The sequence below is a fragment of the Macaca mulatta genome, chromosome 10, assembly GCF_049350105.2.
Source record: "Macaca mulatta isolate MMU2019108-1 chromosome 10, T2T-MMU8v2.0, whole genome shotgun sequence".
Taxonomy (NCBI): Eukaryota; Metazoa; Chordata; class Mammalia; order Primates; family Cercopithecidae; genus Macaca; species Macaca mulatta.
The window spans coordinates 24,521,483-24,537,725 of NC_133415.1; the positions used below are offsets into that span (position 1 = coordinate 24,521,483).

The 16,243-nt window shown below is 44.8% G+C and overlaps 1 non-coding gene across 1 annotated transcript; it reads right to left on the reverse strand.

The window, feature by feature from the left end:
* Positions 1–13,506: 13,506 nt before the first annotated feature.
* LOC114670635 (U6 spliceosomal RNA) lies at positions 13,507–13,611 on the reverse strand. Its single transcript, XR_003720337.1, has one exon. It is a non-coding gene; the product is annotated as a U6 spliceosomal RNA (small nuclear RNA).
* Between the last annotated feature and the right edge of the window lie 2,632 nt (positions 13,612–16,243).

The window sequence follows — 16,243 nt, forward strand, 5'->3', positions numbered from 1 at the left end:
ACACCTTAAAGCTTTAAAACTTGTCTGTTTGCATGACTATGTCCCTCTGCAGCCTGCAACCTGGGAGGACTGGGACCCTATCTTATATGTCCCAATGTATCTCCTGTGATTGACACAGAGGAGAATATACTTGTTGAATGAGTAAATGAAATGATTCAATGTTTGCTCAATGTGAAACGCTGTCATCATCATTAAGGAGACTATTGCAAGACAAGTTATAAAACTCATGTCACAAACAGGTCCTGGAGATTCTGGGTCCTCGGAGATCAAATCTTGAAGTGCAATTGGCATTTCCAGGAGTGGAATCCAGGACTCACACCCAGAACAAGCAAAGACACAGTGGCAGTGAGATCACTACATACACTATCATGAAGCACTCCCCTACCATCCCCCTACAACACAGTATTTTGGCAACTATTGCTAGAAAAATGGGAACTACAATGTATTAAGTACCTACCATGTGTTATCTCCTATATGAGCTTTATCTCATTTAATCTTGGCAGTAGCCTTATTTTACACCCAAAGAAACTGAGGCTCAGAGAGGTGAAGTCACTAAGTCAGGCATGCAAACCCAAGTCTATGTATCACCTGAGCCCAAGCTCATTGCTTCTTCCTGACCATGCTTCTTCCCTTTCAGCCCTTCCACTCCCAAGACTCTCCACTCCATCCCCATATTAAGCCAAAGTTGAGTACACTGGACACCAGAATAATAAGTGGGAAAGAGAGGGACAGGTCTGATGAGTTACCGTGAGATGAGCACTGGGCTGTGGGTCAAGAGGCCAACCCCAGCTTTGCTGCTGACATTCTGTGTTGTCTTAAACAAGTCACATCCTCTCTTAGGGTCTCCATTTCTTCATCCGTAAGTGAAATAAATCTATAAAAATATACACCTGTCTTGTATCATGGACTTTAATGAGATAATGTCTAGAAAAAAGAGTTCTATGGCACAAATAAGAATAAGTGTAGTAACTAACATTTGTTAAGCCTCTACTATGTGCTATTTAATCAACAGTAACCTTGTGAGCAGATGAAAAGCAGAAGCTCAGAGAATATGGGAACAGAGATACTGTGCTGTTTCCAAGCTGGTATCTCAAAGGGCTTCTTGCAATTCTTCTCTCTCTTGGACTCTAGAGAGAGAGGCCGTGCACCATGGACCATGCACCATGAGAACAAGCCCAGACTGGCCTGATGGGGGAGAAGACGAGTGATTTACCCAAGGTCACACAGCCAGCAGATTGCCTGAAGAGGCTTGCCTGAGAACCAAGGCCTATCTCATTCCAGAACTGAAGTCCATGACACTATGTTGACTCCAAGTAATAAAGCTTTATACATATATATTATCCAATATAGATTTTCTGGAGCCCAGATTTTCTGTAGCCCTGAAGTAGAGACTAGGATGGTGGTAATTTCAGGACAGCTACAGGCATGAGCCAAACCACTAGGGCTAGGGAACCACTTACTACTCATAGAATCATGAAGAATTTGCCTGGAAGGAATCTCAAATAGAATCTTCTCCATCTTACATATTGTACAGATGGCAACACTGAGGCTTAGGGAGGGTGAGGGATTGTCTGAGACCCAAAAGGGTACAGAAACAAATGGAGAAACAGAGCTCAAATGGGCCACCTCCTCCCTTCCTGCTCAAAATGCCATCTAATTCAGATGTTCAAGGAAAGGAGGCTGAGAGTGGGAGTGAGAATCACTGGGAGAAAGAAGAGATGAGCTAAGACTTATATGCAGACAAGAGAGAGTCAGGAACAGATGGAAAAGGAGGGCCAGGCTGTCTCTAGAATGACGGGCCTTCATGGCTGGCCTTGGAACGTTTGAACTTAGAGCCAGAGGACTCTAGGTTCAAGTCTTATGTGATTTATTTGCTTGCAAAACTGGCCCAAGTTTTCCCTACCTTTCTGTGTCCTTGCCATTTGCAATGTGTCTTTTCAGTTCCCTCCGTTAGATGGTTGTGTCTGTCTCCAACTCTTCACTTTGGATTGGCTGTGTCACTTACTTTACCCCTAGAATGTGTGCAGTGGATTCTGTGCCTTTTCCAAGCCTGGGCCCCAAAAGGCCTTGTGAGTTTCTGCTATTTCTCTTGGAACTTGCTCATCTACCATGATCTGCTAGTGGATTAGAGACACATGGCCCTACACCCCCCATCATCCCAGTCCAATAGTCAGCCAACCACGAGACTTATGCAAATCCATCTTTTTGCATGAATAAGCCCAGTCATGATTAGCTGAGTCCAGCCCAGACTACTAAAACTGCCCAGCTGACCCATAGACTTGTAGGCAATAACAAATGCTTGTTGTTCAAAGCCACTGAATTTGGGGTTGTTTGTTACTCAGCAATAGCTAACATACATCTTGGTCCCCTTACTTCCTAACTTTGTGATCTTGAAAATAATCACTTCACCTCTCCAAGCCTTCATTTCCCCATTCACAAAATGGTGGTGATCACAATGATGTAATAAGGCTAATCTCCCAGAGTCTTTATGAAGATGAAACAAAATAATGCATTCAAGATTAACAGCACAGTGCCTAGCATACTAGCATACAGTGAGAGCTCAGTACCTGTTGATTTCTTTCTCCAGGGGTCCATGCCATAGCCTGGGTCCACCCAGAGATTAGAGAATGTATGGTTTGCCTCACAGGGACCTTTTCAGAAAGACCTGTAATTAAATAGAGGCTAATAGGTCCTGGAATTCCAAGTCACAATCCATCCTCTTGAACCCCTGGCCCCTGGGCCAGTCAGGGCAGGGGCAATGCCAGGGCAGGCAGCCCTGATGCAGGCTAAGTTCAGCAGTGCAGTTTGCTCTGCTTGCCAGAGCTTGCATGTTTACATACATCCCATAATTACCATCTGCACAGCCAGCGGCATTTGTTGCAAATGGGCCGTTTCCATCTGTTGAAGCAATTTCCTCAGAGGAATTTGCATTGATCACTTTTTTATGCAAAGCTTTTGTATAGATCATTTTTCCCCCCAATGGTTTTTAATAGGTCTAAATATTTGAGGGGCAGGGAGGGGCCTCAGAAGGAAGATGGTTGCAGACTGGGCAAAGTCGTGGTGCAGGGGAGAAGCTGGGGGAGGCTGCTCTTCCACAAAACTCCACCTGTATTCCTCATCTAGAGACCCACCTCAACCACTGTTAAAGACCCCAGACTAGGCAACGCCATTTCAAATATTTATTGTTTGCCTTTATACTTGAGCTGGTAGCTCGTGGTTAATGGAGAGGCCACAGAACGAGGGAAAATGGGGCGTGGTAATTAAGCAGGCAACTGGTGACTCCAGCTCAGAGCTTTGTACCTGAGAGGACCAGATGGACGATTTTGCATATTTTTGACAGCTGTAATGAACAGGGCAGCTCTGTATTGATTAAATGTCTGGGAAATTAGCGCAACCCTCTGGAGCTTCATTATTTACTATTTCTGCTCAAATTCTCAGCAAAGTTTACACAGGCAGAAGTCAGCAGTAAGAGAAGGAGGAAAAGAGGAGACAGTTGAACAAGATGATAAATGCTTTATAGGGTGTCAGCCCAACAGACGCAGAGCAGAGAGGTGAATGTGGTTTTGACATTGAGCTCCCGAAGGCTAAAGATCTTGGTGGATTCATTTCTGCATCCCCAGTGTCCAGCAAAGTATCTGCCACATAGTAGGCTCTCAGGAAATAACTCACCCTGGACCAAGCATTTAACTAGAAATCAAAATCTGGGTTCTGGATCTGCGCAGAGATTTGGTCCTCAGTAAGAAAATGACAGACCCCAGTCTGTCCCACATTTATAGTAGATGAAGTCATGCCCTTGAAAATAAAACCTGAAACTTTTGCAAACAGAAAGTTCATGGGTAAGTAACTGCTACCCTGACACTCCCCCAGCCCCATGTTGATTCTTCTCTGAGCACTGTCACATTCCTAATGACAATGAGCCACCAAAGGATGCTGCAAAAATACAAGAAGTCCCCCAAAACATGACTCAGCAAGGTTCAGGTGGAGTTTGTCAAAGTGGTGTCTGCAAAACACCTGCATCAGGATCACCTAGGGATCTTACTCACTAAGAATCAATGGGCTAGAAAAGCTCCCAAGGAATTTTGATATGCTAAATTTGGGGGATAACTATGGGCTCTAAATCCTGGATTCCAATCCTAATCCTGCTTCTTATCAGTCACGTGACCTTGCATAACATAGCACGATGTTCTTTGAATCTGAGTCTCTTTCCTCAACCACAGCTGGATAACGTGATTCACCTCTTGAAAGCTCGCTGTAGGATTCAGTGAGATAACATGGAAAGGACAATGTTCGGTACAGAGTAGGTGTTCAGTAAATGCCATTTAGGATTATTGCTGTTGGAGAGAGCATTTTAGGAGTTGTTTCACCAGGTCAGAATTGCCCAGATTAAAGGCCTTGAGGCTGTCCCTGGAGCCGCCCAAGGCCTCGGCCCCCTAACTCGTGACCTCTCCATTCAGTAAGCCACATTCTGTTCTTTCCACTGGTATCTGATCTCCCATGCATGACTTTTGCACTAGAAAAAAAGTCCTGAAACCCTTGAATGTACCTGGATCTTTCTCTTTAAGATTTTTAGTGATGTCTCCTACTCCTGATACCACTGATCTGACCACCCTTCACCTGACACCTATTGGTTCCAGTCCTTGGCAAGCACATTTGTTGCAACAGAATTTCAATGTGTTCATCAGGAGAAGAGAGAGAAAAGGCCCTGGGTAAGAGGCTAGGCATTAGCCAGATACACAGATTGGTGTAAAGGAGCTTCTCAGCAACAGTTTCCTTCTATCCACAGAAGCCAATCAGGTCTTAACTAGCATAGTCAGGCTTCAGTAAATGTTGAAAGAATGGAAGATGAATGGACACATTCAATAAGTGACAGATATATTGATGTTGATGATGAAGAGGAGAAGGATAGTGATGGTTCCCTTTTGCCACAGGATTCACCAAAATTTTCTGATTTATATTACTGTTTCCTGGAGACATTTGTATTTGAGACCCTGATTTATTAGCTGGATGAAGAAATGGATGGATGGATGGGTGGATGGATGGATGGATGGATGGATGGATGGATGGATGGATGGACAGACAGATGGATGGATGGATGAATGGATAAATGGGTGGATACATGAGTGGGTGGATAGATGGGTGAGTGGATGGATGGATGGATGGATGGACGGACGGACGGACGGACGGATGGATGGATGGCTGGATGGATGGATGGATGAGGGTGAATGCTTAGAAATAAGGACAAAAGGAAGGAAGGAAGAAGAAAGAAAAGAAAATGAGATGTAAAGGGAAGAAAAAGAAAGAATGAAGAACAGGGGAAGAAAAGAAAAATGGGGAGAGGAGAGAGACCATAAATTCCATTGTACTGTAAACACTCATCAAGCAAGACTAAGAGAAAATGAAGTAAATTCATCCAATGTATCATGGAATATTACTGTATTTCATTTACTTTCCCTCCAATTAGGTAAAAAGCCTATTCTATTAACAGCTACCCTTGCAGATCCAGGCAAAATTAACTCCTGGTGCCTCATCCCGGCAGCAGGGCAATTGATTCTTCCCCATAATCCGTTTATTTCATTAGCAATACATTTATTTGGTACATGCATTTTGCCACGCTGCAGCAACGAAATGGCCCTGCAAGGTGTGGGGCATGGGGGAGCGCGTGGAATATTAACCAAATCGCTATTACCGCCATGGCGGTGCTTAAAGATCATATGTAAATCAAATGTCAGGGGAGAAAATTGTAGCAAGGGCTGTCAGGAAACAATTTGCCAGTGGTTAAAGGCACAGCTCATGGCTGGGTGAATTGTGAACTTTGCAAATGGAAAACCAAGCTGGCTTTCACTGTGGGAGCTGATGAGACCTGAAGGAAGAAGAGTGGAGAGGCTGGGAACATATTGGATATTTTGTACCCTACAAATATAAAAACAAACAAACAAAAATCGCATTCACTTTAAAATATTCGCAGCCAGTTGCTATGGTGAGTTCCCATTGAAAGTGAATCTTGCTCGTTGAAGAATTTCACCACCAGGCCGGGCGCGGTGGCTCAAACCTGTAATCCCAGCACTTTGGGAGGCCGAGACGGGCGGATCACGAGGTCAGGAGATCGAGATCATTCTGGCTAAAATGGCGAAACCCTGTCTCTACTAAAAAAAAAAAAATATACGAAAAAAACTAGCCGGGCGAGGTGGCGGGCGCCTGTAGTCCCAGCTACTCGGGAGGCTGAGGCAGGAGAATGGCGTGAACCCGGGAGGCGGAGCTTGCAGTGAGCTGAGATCCGGCCACCGTACTCCAGCCTGGGCAATAGAGCGAGACTCCGTCTCAAAAAAAAAAAAAAAAAAAAAAAAAAAGAATTTCACCACCATTTCTGTCCTGTTTATCTAGAAGGAGGATTTCATTACGTGGACAAAGCAGTTGTTGTCAAAAAGTAGTGTGGTCTCTTTCTTCCCAGGCTTCTAGAAATTGTTCCAGAAATGGTTTCCATGTTGGAAAAAAAAAACAAACACATACTGTTATTGTTATCATTGTAATATCTTATGTCCCCAACATGTGTGACCTGTAATTCTATTCTTGTGAATTTACCTTTGTGGGTTGAGTGTGTGTATGTGTTTGTGCTGTGCATGTGTGTAATGCTTACCAGGGTACTTTGCAAGCAGGGTTCTGTCATTGTTCTCAGTATTTCAAGCAGGAGGGGATTTAATACGTAGAGTTAGAAGCTTCCTTACTTGTTGGAAAGACAGGGAAAGCAAAGCTCAGCAAAGCTTCCAGGAAATCCAGAAGCTCAGGAGTCACAGGGAATACTCATGGGTAATGTTGGCTGCAGGTATCCAGGAAGTAGATGATTCCCAGGTGTCAACAGCAGCCACCTGCAGAACGCTCGCCTTCCCTCTACAACCGCTGCAGCTACCTCTGGGCTACTATGGCTTCTCCACCTTTCAAATTGCATGTAAGGGCTACTTCTTCCAGACAGCTCCCCTCTCCATAATTCGTTTCAGGAAAAGAAGATTGATTTAGAATGTTAAATCGAGACTCCAGCACCAGAAATGAGACCTTGGCTAAGTCATTTCGCCTCTGTGCTGTACATCCGTTTTCCCAGTTCTGAAATGAGCTTAATAGTGCCTTGTCACAACAGAGACAGGGCTGGGATGAAGTAACGTGATGTATGTAAAATGTCTAAGTACTTGGCACATAGTAGGGACCCGGTTAATGTCAATTGCTTTTTGTTCTCTTTCTTTTACCCTTTGTATAACCCTCGGAGGTTCATTTAAAGCCAATTCTCTCCGTATAGATATTGCCAGGGTACATGGAGCGATTTCCCAGGGTTCCTGGTTCCCCTGGGAAAAGTCCTCCCTTAAAGAAAGCCATTAAGGATTTAATTTCTTATCATCTTCCATTCCAACTAGCCAGAGTGTTATGAATAATATCCTATTAGCTGGAGACATTCAAACAATCACCCGTTAACATGTTCTTACGGCGAAATGATGAAGCGTCCTCCGAAATCACGGTGCTTATCTGCGGCCCACTCAGCAGGCACTCCATCACTCCCACCAACGACACTTCTTGTATTGCTGTCTTGGATTCCAACTAATCACTAAGGGGCAGGCAGCGGGGTGAGAGGAGAGCCAGGAGCCTCCAGGACTGCAAGCTCCTCCTGCAGCCTTCCTGCCCCACGGTGCATGGTAAGGTGCCTATCCCAGAGGGGATTGAAGCCACTTCTTGAGAAATACCGTGAAACAAATCACAAACACAGAGTGATTTTGTAACAGGAAAACAAGGTCAATAAAACCATGATTGTGGACCGCATCAAGACAAGCACATACAAGAATGAAGAAGAGTTATGTAGAGGAGTTATTGGAAAAAAAGGCAAATGAAACAGCTAAAATAGAGGCATCTACTTTCACGAGTTAGAGGAGCTCTTAGAGACTGGCTACTGCAGTTTTTAATTCCCTGCCCCACCCCCAGTAGTGTGCCCTAGAGGCTTAGTCCAGAGCCACTTACAGAGCCACATATGTTGGGGAAGAAAAAAAAAGAAGAAGAAAATACTGAATATCTAAGTTCTTCTTGTTGCTTTGCAATGCATATCTCATGTTAAGGGTCCAATCTACCCTATTACTTTTTTTTTTTTTTTTTTTTTGAGACGAGTCTCGCTCTGTCGCCCAGGCTGGAGTGCAGTTGCGCAATCTCGGCTCACTGCAAGCTCCGCCTCCCGGGTTAACGCCATTCTCCTGCCTCAGCCTCCCGAGTAGCTGGGACTACAGATGCCTGCCACCACCATGCCCGGCTAATTCTTTTTTTGTATTTTTAGTAGAGACGGCGTTTCACCATGTTAGCCAGGACGTACACCCATTTACTTTTATCAGTGCAAGGCTTACCTAACCTATTGAACCACAGAATGCTTGTTTTTGTCCCCACGTACACCAAAAAATATTCCTTGGTAGTGATGGCTCTTTCTACCAGCTGGTGAGCATAGTTTTCTTTCTTATTTAGTCTCTCTTGATGAATATATCTGTATCTGTTTGTGAATATATACATATATATATATAGTGTTTTTAATTTTTATACTGGTCAAAGAGCAAATAGAAGTGTGGTGCATATTGCACAAAATGTAGCTCTGCCCCAAGGAAAGAGGAAAGCAAGCTAATAGAGTTGGTGCTCCTACTATGTGCTAAGCATTTCAGATGCATTATCCTGCTTACCTCTCACAATAACCCTATGAAGCACACCCCATTCTTTCCCCTTGTTTAACCCATTGTTTCTCAAAATGAGGCCAGAACAACTAGCTAAAGAGTCTGACCCCAGGCCAGTGAGAGCCCATATCTGGATTCTGAGTCCTGGCCCAGAGCACCTTTCCCTGTGATGCCATGCTCCTTTGCTCTTTGGGATGCCAAGGACCTGCTTCTCTCCCCTGTCTAAGGACACGATGAGCTTGTGTGCATGACTGCAGAGGACTGATTCATGGACCTGCTAAGATCCAGGATTACCTATGATTCCACACTGCTGAGATTGTGAGCAGAAAATACTGCGCAGGAGTAAGTGGGTGAAGACAGCATCTACCCACCACTGCCTTCATACTGTGAAAAGACAAAACCTATCAAGACAGGTGAGAGGCGGTCTCCCTGCCGTCAGCATGCAGCAGCTCAAAATGATTCATTAATCCTCACAATCCACCAGTAAGTCCTTACGGTTACTATACCCACTTTTAAGATGAGCAGACTGAGGCTTGCAGAGGTTATGAAACTTGCCAAGAAGTAAAGTCACCTAGAGTTCAGGAGACAAAAAAAATGTCTTGGGAAGAAAGACAAAAGGCAACAAGAAGGACAAAGGATCATTTTTGAGCCCTTTCCCTGTGGCATTCCAGGCTGGGATTCTTCATTCAGTCTTAGCTGAAATTAGAACTAAGCAGTTGGCCTGGCTCCCATTTTACAGATGATGCTTCTGAGATCTGAAGTTTTAAGTAACTCTTCCTAGATCATGGCTAAGCCTGGGATACTCTTTTTTTGTTTGTTTGTTTGTTTTTTGTTTGTTTGTTTTTGAGATGGAGTCTTACTCTGTCACCCAGGCTGGAGTTCAGTGGTGCAATGTCAGCACACTGCAACCTCCACCTCCCGGGTTCAAGCGATTCTCCTGCCTCAGCCTCTCTAGCAGCTGGGATTGCAAACATGCACCACCATGCCCCATTAATTTCTGTATTTTTAGCAGAGATGCAGTTTTGCCATGTTGGCCAAGCTGGTCTCAAACTCTCAGCTTCTTGTTATCCACCCATCTCAGACCCCCAAAGTGCTGGGATTATAGGCATGAGCCACCGCACCCTAAAATTGGGACACTTTCTTGTTGCCAACCCCGGGCCCATCCTCTTTCCTCTCTCCTTCCCTTACCTGCCTCAGGAATCTCAGTGCCTGTTCTTTTTCTTGGGGTTGTTGATAAGGAGGGGACTGATGAGACATTGGCAGATGGAGGAGAGGGACAGCTCCGGGAAAGATGCTCCTATTTAGGGGCACTTCCATGCTTAAGTGCTTCCCTTCCGTTCTCTCTGACCTTGGGTGGCTGCAGTCGCCTTAAGTGCACAGTAATATACTCTCAGTCACTGTTCAATGCCCAAGGGAATGGTTTAAGGCCCTCCACTGGAGTGAATATTTTTATGCAGGCTATAATTTCTTTTAAGACCTTCACAGCCTTCCTGCAGCCTCCACCATGCCCTCTCCTCCAGAGAGCACACAGCCGAAAGAATAGCCACTTTCTAATGACGGGAGCCGTGAACTTGAGGCAGAGAAGATGGACTGAGCCACCCCTGGGGCTCAGGGCAGGAGCTGATCTCTCACCGTCTTCTCTTTTTGTCCCCAAATGTATCATCTGTAATAATACTCATGACAACATTTATAGAATGCTAACTCTATGCCAGCCTTATTCTAGGAGACAATGCATATCTCATTTAATCTTCTCAACAACTTTAAGAGGCTGGTAGCCCATTTTACAGATGAGTGAACTGAAAAGCAAGGGCTTCACAGAGAAAGCAAGTGCTGTGTAACTTGCCCACGGTCACACCACAAGCAAGGGGGAAGCTGGACTAGAAAACTAGGGAGTCTGGGATCTATCCACAATGCCAACCTACCTTCTACCCAGCAGCCTGGGGCATCGATCTAAAGAGCAAACCTGATCACATCACTCCTCAGCTTGAAACCCTCCTGTGGCTCCCTATTGTCCTTGGACCAGAGATCAAATCTTTCCCCACTGTGTCTGCAGGCCCACTTCTCCATCCCTGTCTTGCCCCCTACTCTTCCTGGCACTCAGCATGCCAACTGCACTGGTTTCTTTTGTGTTTCTAGAATTCTCCACGATCTTGATCCTGCCACAGGACCCTTGCATCTGCTGTTTCCTCTGCCTAGATCATTCTTAGCCACAGATCTTCAATCCACACCCAGCTGGTTAATTCCTTCTCACTCAAGCACCACCTCCTCAGGGAAGCCTTCCCTGACTGCCTTTCTTGGGCAATGCCCCCATAACTGTCCCTTTATTCTAGTTCCACATTTCTAGTTTTACATTGGTTTATGTGATTATTTGAATCGTATCTGTCTCCCCAGCTAGACTGTGAGTTTCAGGACAGAAGATACAATGACTGTCTCGTTCACTGACTGATATGGTTTGGCTGTGTCTCTACCCAAATCTCACCTTGAATTGTAATAATCTCCACATGTCAAGGGCAGGGCCAGGTGGAGATAACTGAATTATGGGGGTGGTTCCCCCCATACTATTCTCGTGGTAGTGACTATGTCTCACCAGTTTTGATGGTTTTACAAACGGGAGTTCCCCTGCACAAATTCTCTTGCCTGCTGACATGTAAGACGTGACTTTGCTCCTCCTTTGCCTTCCACTGTGATTGTGAGGTCTCCCCAGACATGTGGAACAGTGAGTCAATTAAATCTCTCCTTTAAAAATTACACCATCTCGGGTATGTCTTTATTAGCAGTGTGAAAACAGAATAATACATTGACATTTTCCCAGTTGCTGGAATCATTGACTTCCCAAAATACTTGCTGAATGACCAAATAAGTAAGTGAATGAATGAATGAGAGAGGAGATGCAGGGAAGGAACAAGGCATCCTGGTTGGCAGATCTGTAGGGCCCAGACCAGGGTAAGATGGGTGGCAGGAAACTAAAGGGGCACCAGAAAACTCAGTAGCCAAAATAAATATTTTAATGTGGTATTTTTAAAAATCAAATTTAATGAAAAAACCCGCAATGAACAAAGTCTAAAAATTCTAAATAAAGCTTTATAAAGAACCATTTTGGAGCCTGAGGCAAATGGAGAAATCAGTCTACTCATCCTGTAATGGTTTAAAATGTTGATCTTCTGCTCATCAGGGATTTATTTGCACTAACTTTCATTTTTTAAATAATGTTTTATTAGTGTTATCTATCTTGACTACTGAACTTTTTGGTGCCCCTTAAGTTTTGTGCCCAACAATTGTCTCACTCTAGTCCTGTCTGGTTCCAGTCCTTGCTTTGTCATCAGAGAGCTCTGCAACCTCGAGCCAGTTACTTGACCACTCTGGTCCTCTTGATCATCATGAGTAGAGGTGGAGTGATCAATGCGAGGTGGCCCACAGTTGGTGCCTTCCTTTCTGAGATGGCAGTCATAGAGCATCAAGCATGGTGCCACAGGGCCTTTGCACTTGTAATTGCCTCTGCCTAGAACACCACCAAGAACTCATAAATAGTAACCGCCCATGAAACAGATATGCATCAGATAATCATTTCTACTTCATGGATGAGGAAAGTGATGCTCCAGAATATCATGTGCATTGCTTCGCGTTGTGAATTTTGTAAGACACGAGGCTGAGTTCGGAAGGCTAAACCTGGTGTTCTTTCCACTGGCTCCCCAAGTCCCCTCTCCAAGTCCAAACCCCTGCCCCAGTGAGCAGAGCTGGAAAACAGCGTAGAGAAAGGACAGAGAGTAAGCAAGAGGCAGAGATAGGATTGCAACCCAGGTCTTCTGGGCCCCAGCTGAAGTACTTTCCTCAGCCCCATAGTGCATTTGAAACTTGCTAAGATTTTTTAAGAGACTTTGCACTACCAAACCAAGAGATCAGTCAATACGTGGCCCTATAATGGAGGCACTGGAGGCATCTTTCAATCGTCAGTGCTGGAGGGGTCCTCCCTCTGTGATGGTCTTATACTTTATACAGCCCAGAGTTCTTTCTTCTCTGACCTCATGGAGCTACCCATTCCCTTCTAGAGGCATGAAACTGTGAGGGACAGGTGTTCTCCCCAAAAGATGCTTTTGGCGGCAAACTCTTTAAAAACAATCCTCTTCCAATTCACCCACCCCCACGCAAAGTTCACTCTGTTATCATAGGAAGAAAAGTGTTGTGAATACAGCACAAGCTGTGTCATCGGACAGAGGTGAACTTGAACCCAGCTCCGCAGCCATAGAAAGTCCGTTCACGTCTGCTGTGCCAGTCATTTGTTAAAAGTGTACTGGGATATTGCTGGAGTTATGGAAAGCCATACATTCATGTATGCACCCATACATATATGTTCAGTTTTTATATAAATGGGATCATATTGTGCACCGTCTTCTGCAAATGGATTTTTTTTCACTTATTGCTTCTTGGTTATCTTAGAATGGGTCTTAAGAATGCAGGCTTTAAGGTCGGGTGCAGTGGCTCACACCTGTAATCCCAGCACTTTGGGAGGCCAAGGTGGACAGATCCAGAGATCAGGAGTTCAAGACCAACCTGGCCAACGAAGTGAAACCCCGTCTCTACTAATGATACAAAAATTAACTGGGCATGGTGGCGGATGCCTGTAATCCCAGCTACTCAGGAGGCTGAGGCAGGAGAACTGCTTGAACACAGGAGGCAGAGGTTGCAGTGAGCTGAGATTGCGCCACTGCACTCCAGCCTGGACGACAGAGCAAGACTCCGCCTCAAAAAAAGGAAGAAGAAGAAGAATGCAGGCTTTAGAGACAGATCACGTGGTTTAAATCTCAGGTCTGCAACATGCTGGCTGGACGTCCTAACATCCTTCACAAATTTGCATGTCATCTTTGCACAGGGACTATGCTAATCTTCTCTGTATCATTCCAGTTATAGTGTATGAGCACGACAAATGTCCTAACCTCCTAATCCCACCTTTCCTGAGTGTTCACATCTGTCAAATGGGAATATTAATCGTGTGCAGGTGTACCTGAAAGGATTAAATGATGGAATGCAGGGAGAGTGCTAACTCCTATTTAGGGTTTGGTAGATGCTGACTAATATTATTCCGAAAATTTGCTTTGGTTATTTTCAGCTATCGTACGGCATTTCAGAGTGTGCTTAACCTTTATCCTGTTTGTGGACATTCAGGACTTTTCTGTATGTATTATGGAACTGCATGTCAAATTGGGGGATGCAGGTTCCACTTGAAATTGATCACAGCCATTATTGCTCAGAAATTGAGTGGTTACGAAGGCAGAAAATATACAGGAGGAAGGTTTGTTTTGTCAGTATAATGTTGATGTTTTACAATGAGAAAGTGCTCATGGAACTGCTCATGAAAGAGGGAAAAACAAAAAGGTAGAGAAAGAAAAGAAGGAAGGGGAGGAAGAAAAAGATATAGAGGGTGGTAAGTGGAGTGTCAAATGACAGGCACAAGATCTTGAACATACGAGGCCTGCCTCGGATGGTGGCAGTTACAGTGTCATCATCCCCTCCTAAAAGTCATGATCCCAGGTCAGGAGCAGTGGCTCACGCCTGTAATCCTAGCACTTTGGGAGGCCAAGGTGGGCAGATCACCTGAGGTCAGGAGTTCAAGACCAGCCTGGCCAACATGGTGAAATCCCGCCTCTACTAAAAATACAAAAAATTAGCCAGGTGTGGTGGCAGGCGCCTGCAATACTCAGGAGGCTGAGGCGGGGAGAATTGCTTGAACCCAGGAGACAGAGGTTGCAGTGAGCCGAGATTGCGCCATTGCACTCCAGCCTGGGGAACAAGAGCAAAACTCTGTCTCAAAACAAAAAAAAAAGGTCAAGATCCCAAAATTATGTGGAGTTTCACCAATCTGAGACAGTGAAAAAAATCTTTCAGGCTCACTGTTCTGAGGCAATAATAAAGGATGGCAACATGTGTGCATGCATGGCTGTGTGTTTATGTGCATGCACACGTGCATCTTTGTGTGTAATTGTGTGTAGATGTGTGTGAGCCTGTGTGTATCTCTATGCATGCCTGTGTGTGTATTTGTATATGTATGCTTGAGTGTGTGCATCGTGCACATACATGTCCTTTTCTGCAAAGTGATTTTTTGCATTGATTGCTTCTTGGGTATTTTAGGGTGGGACTTACTCTGTGTGTCAGTGTCTGCATGTACGTGTGCCTGGATGTGTGTCCTCATGTATGTGTGCACATCTCTGTGTGTGTGCATACACATATGTGCATGTGTTTCCTCTTGGGTCGACAGGAATCCCAACAAATAAGGTGATGTATAATGGGTGCGAAATAGTTTTGAAAGCTGCCCATTCTATACGTATGTAGCTAAGGAGACTTCACATTCATGTCCAGAATGCAAAGCCATCCTGATTGATCCCCCTCTCCACCTTCCACTTTCCCTTTGCTTCCCTTAAATTCTCTAATTGTCATCTCCATCCACACAAAGAGTAGCGGATCCTGCAGCATATAACCTTCCCTGACTTAGTCACTTGAGAAAGCCAAGCTTTCTGGCTGATGGAAGATCGCCTCTAATTATCATCTTAAAAATTATGTTTGGGATGAAAATCTCTGTAAAATGCACTATGCTCTTTGATAGTTTGGACAGGGCCCCTTGAACTAAATCTCAGATCTATCATTATGAGCATCATTTGTTTTCCAGTGAGAAATGAAAGGCTCTGTACAATGCCAAGGGGTCTCCCCCTCTGCCCCTTCACAAAATGGCCCTAGACTGCACAGTTTTTGCCATTAGTGAGGCTATTCTCAAATAATCCTACCTATTTCTGATGCCCGTGAAGACACCACCAGCCAACTTTATTGGCCTTTATTACCTGCAGCTTTTCCTTCTCCCTTTTTATTTGTTGAATTCAATCTGTAGACAGGAAGATCAGCTAATCACCTTTGTTAGTACTGTGTGCAAACCAAGAATAGCTAGGCTCTAAGTGAGATCCAAGGGCTGCTGATTAGCATAAAGGATTTAAAACAGTAGGATCCTTGCTCTTATTGGTTATTGGGTGGACAGTAAAAGTCCTGATTCATCAAATTAAAGGAGCTGCACCAGCTGAACCAAGGCTCCGTCTACAGTCCAGGTATTGTGCTAAGCACAGGGGTTCAGGGATGTCAGAGGCTGTCTGGATATGATATCTGAGGATTCGAGAGGGGTGACTTGTGGGTGGGGGTGATGTTCCAGAATAAAACGTGGTCTTGGCACTTGAGATTTGGATCTATTTGGCAGTACCAAACATTTATGCTCACACAATAGATACACGAGAATAGATGTCAACACTCAGAGACACCCACACTCACATATTAGGCAGTGCATTCTGAGGGCTAACCAGGGAGTGCTGCAGCTGTGCACCTGAGGCATTTAGGTGCGCTGGGGAAGGATGGGAAGGCTCCTCCCTACTTTTCCATCATCTCTTCTATTTCAGGGGAGCATTTCATGGCAACAGACTAGGGAGAGTGACAGGAGACCTGGAATCTAGCCTCTGTACCCCAAACGACTCTTACGTGATTGTGACTTTAAGTATGGCCCTTCTCCTCTCTGGGCCCCACTTTAAAAT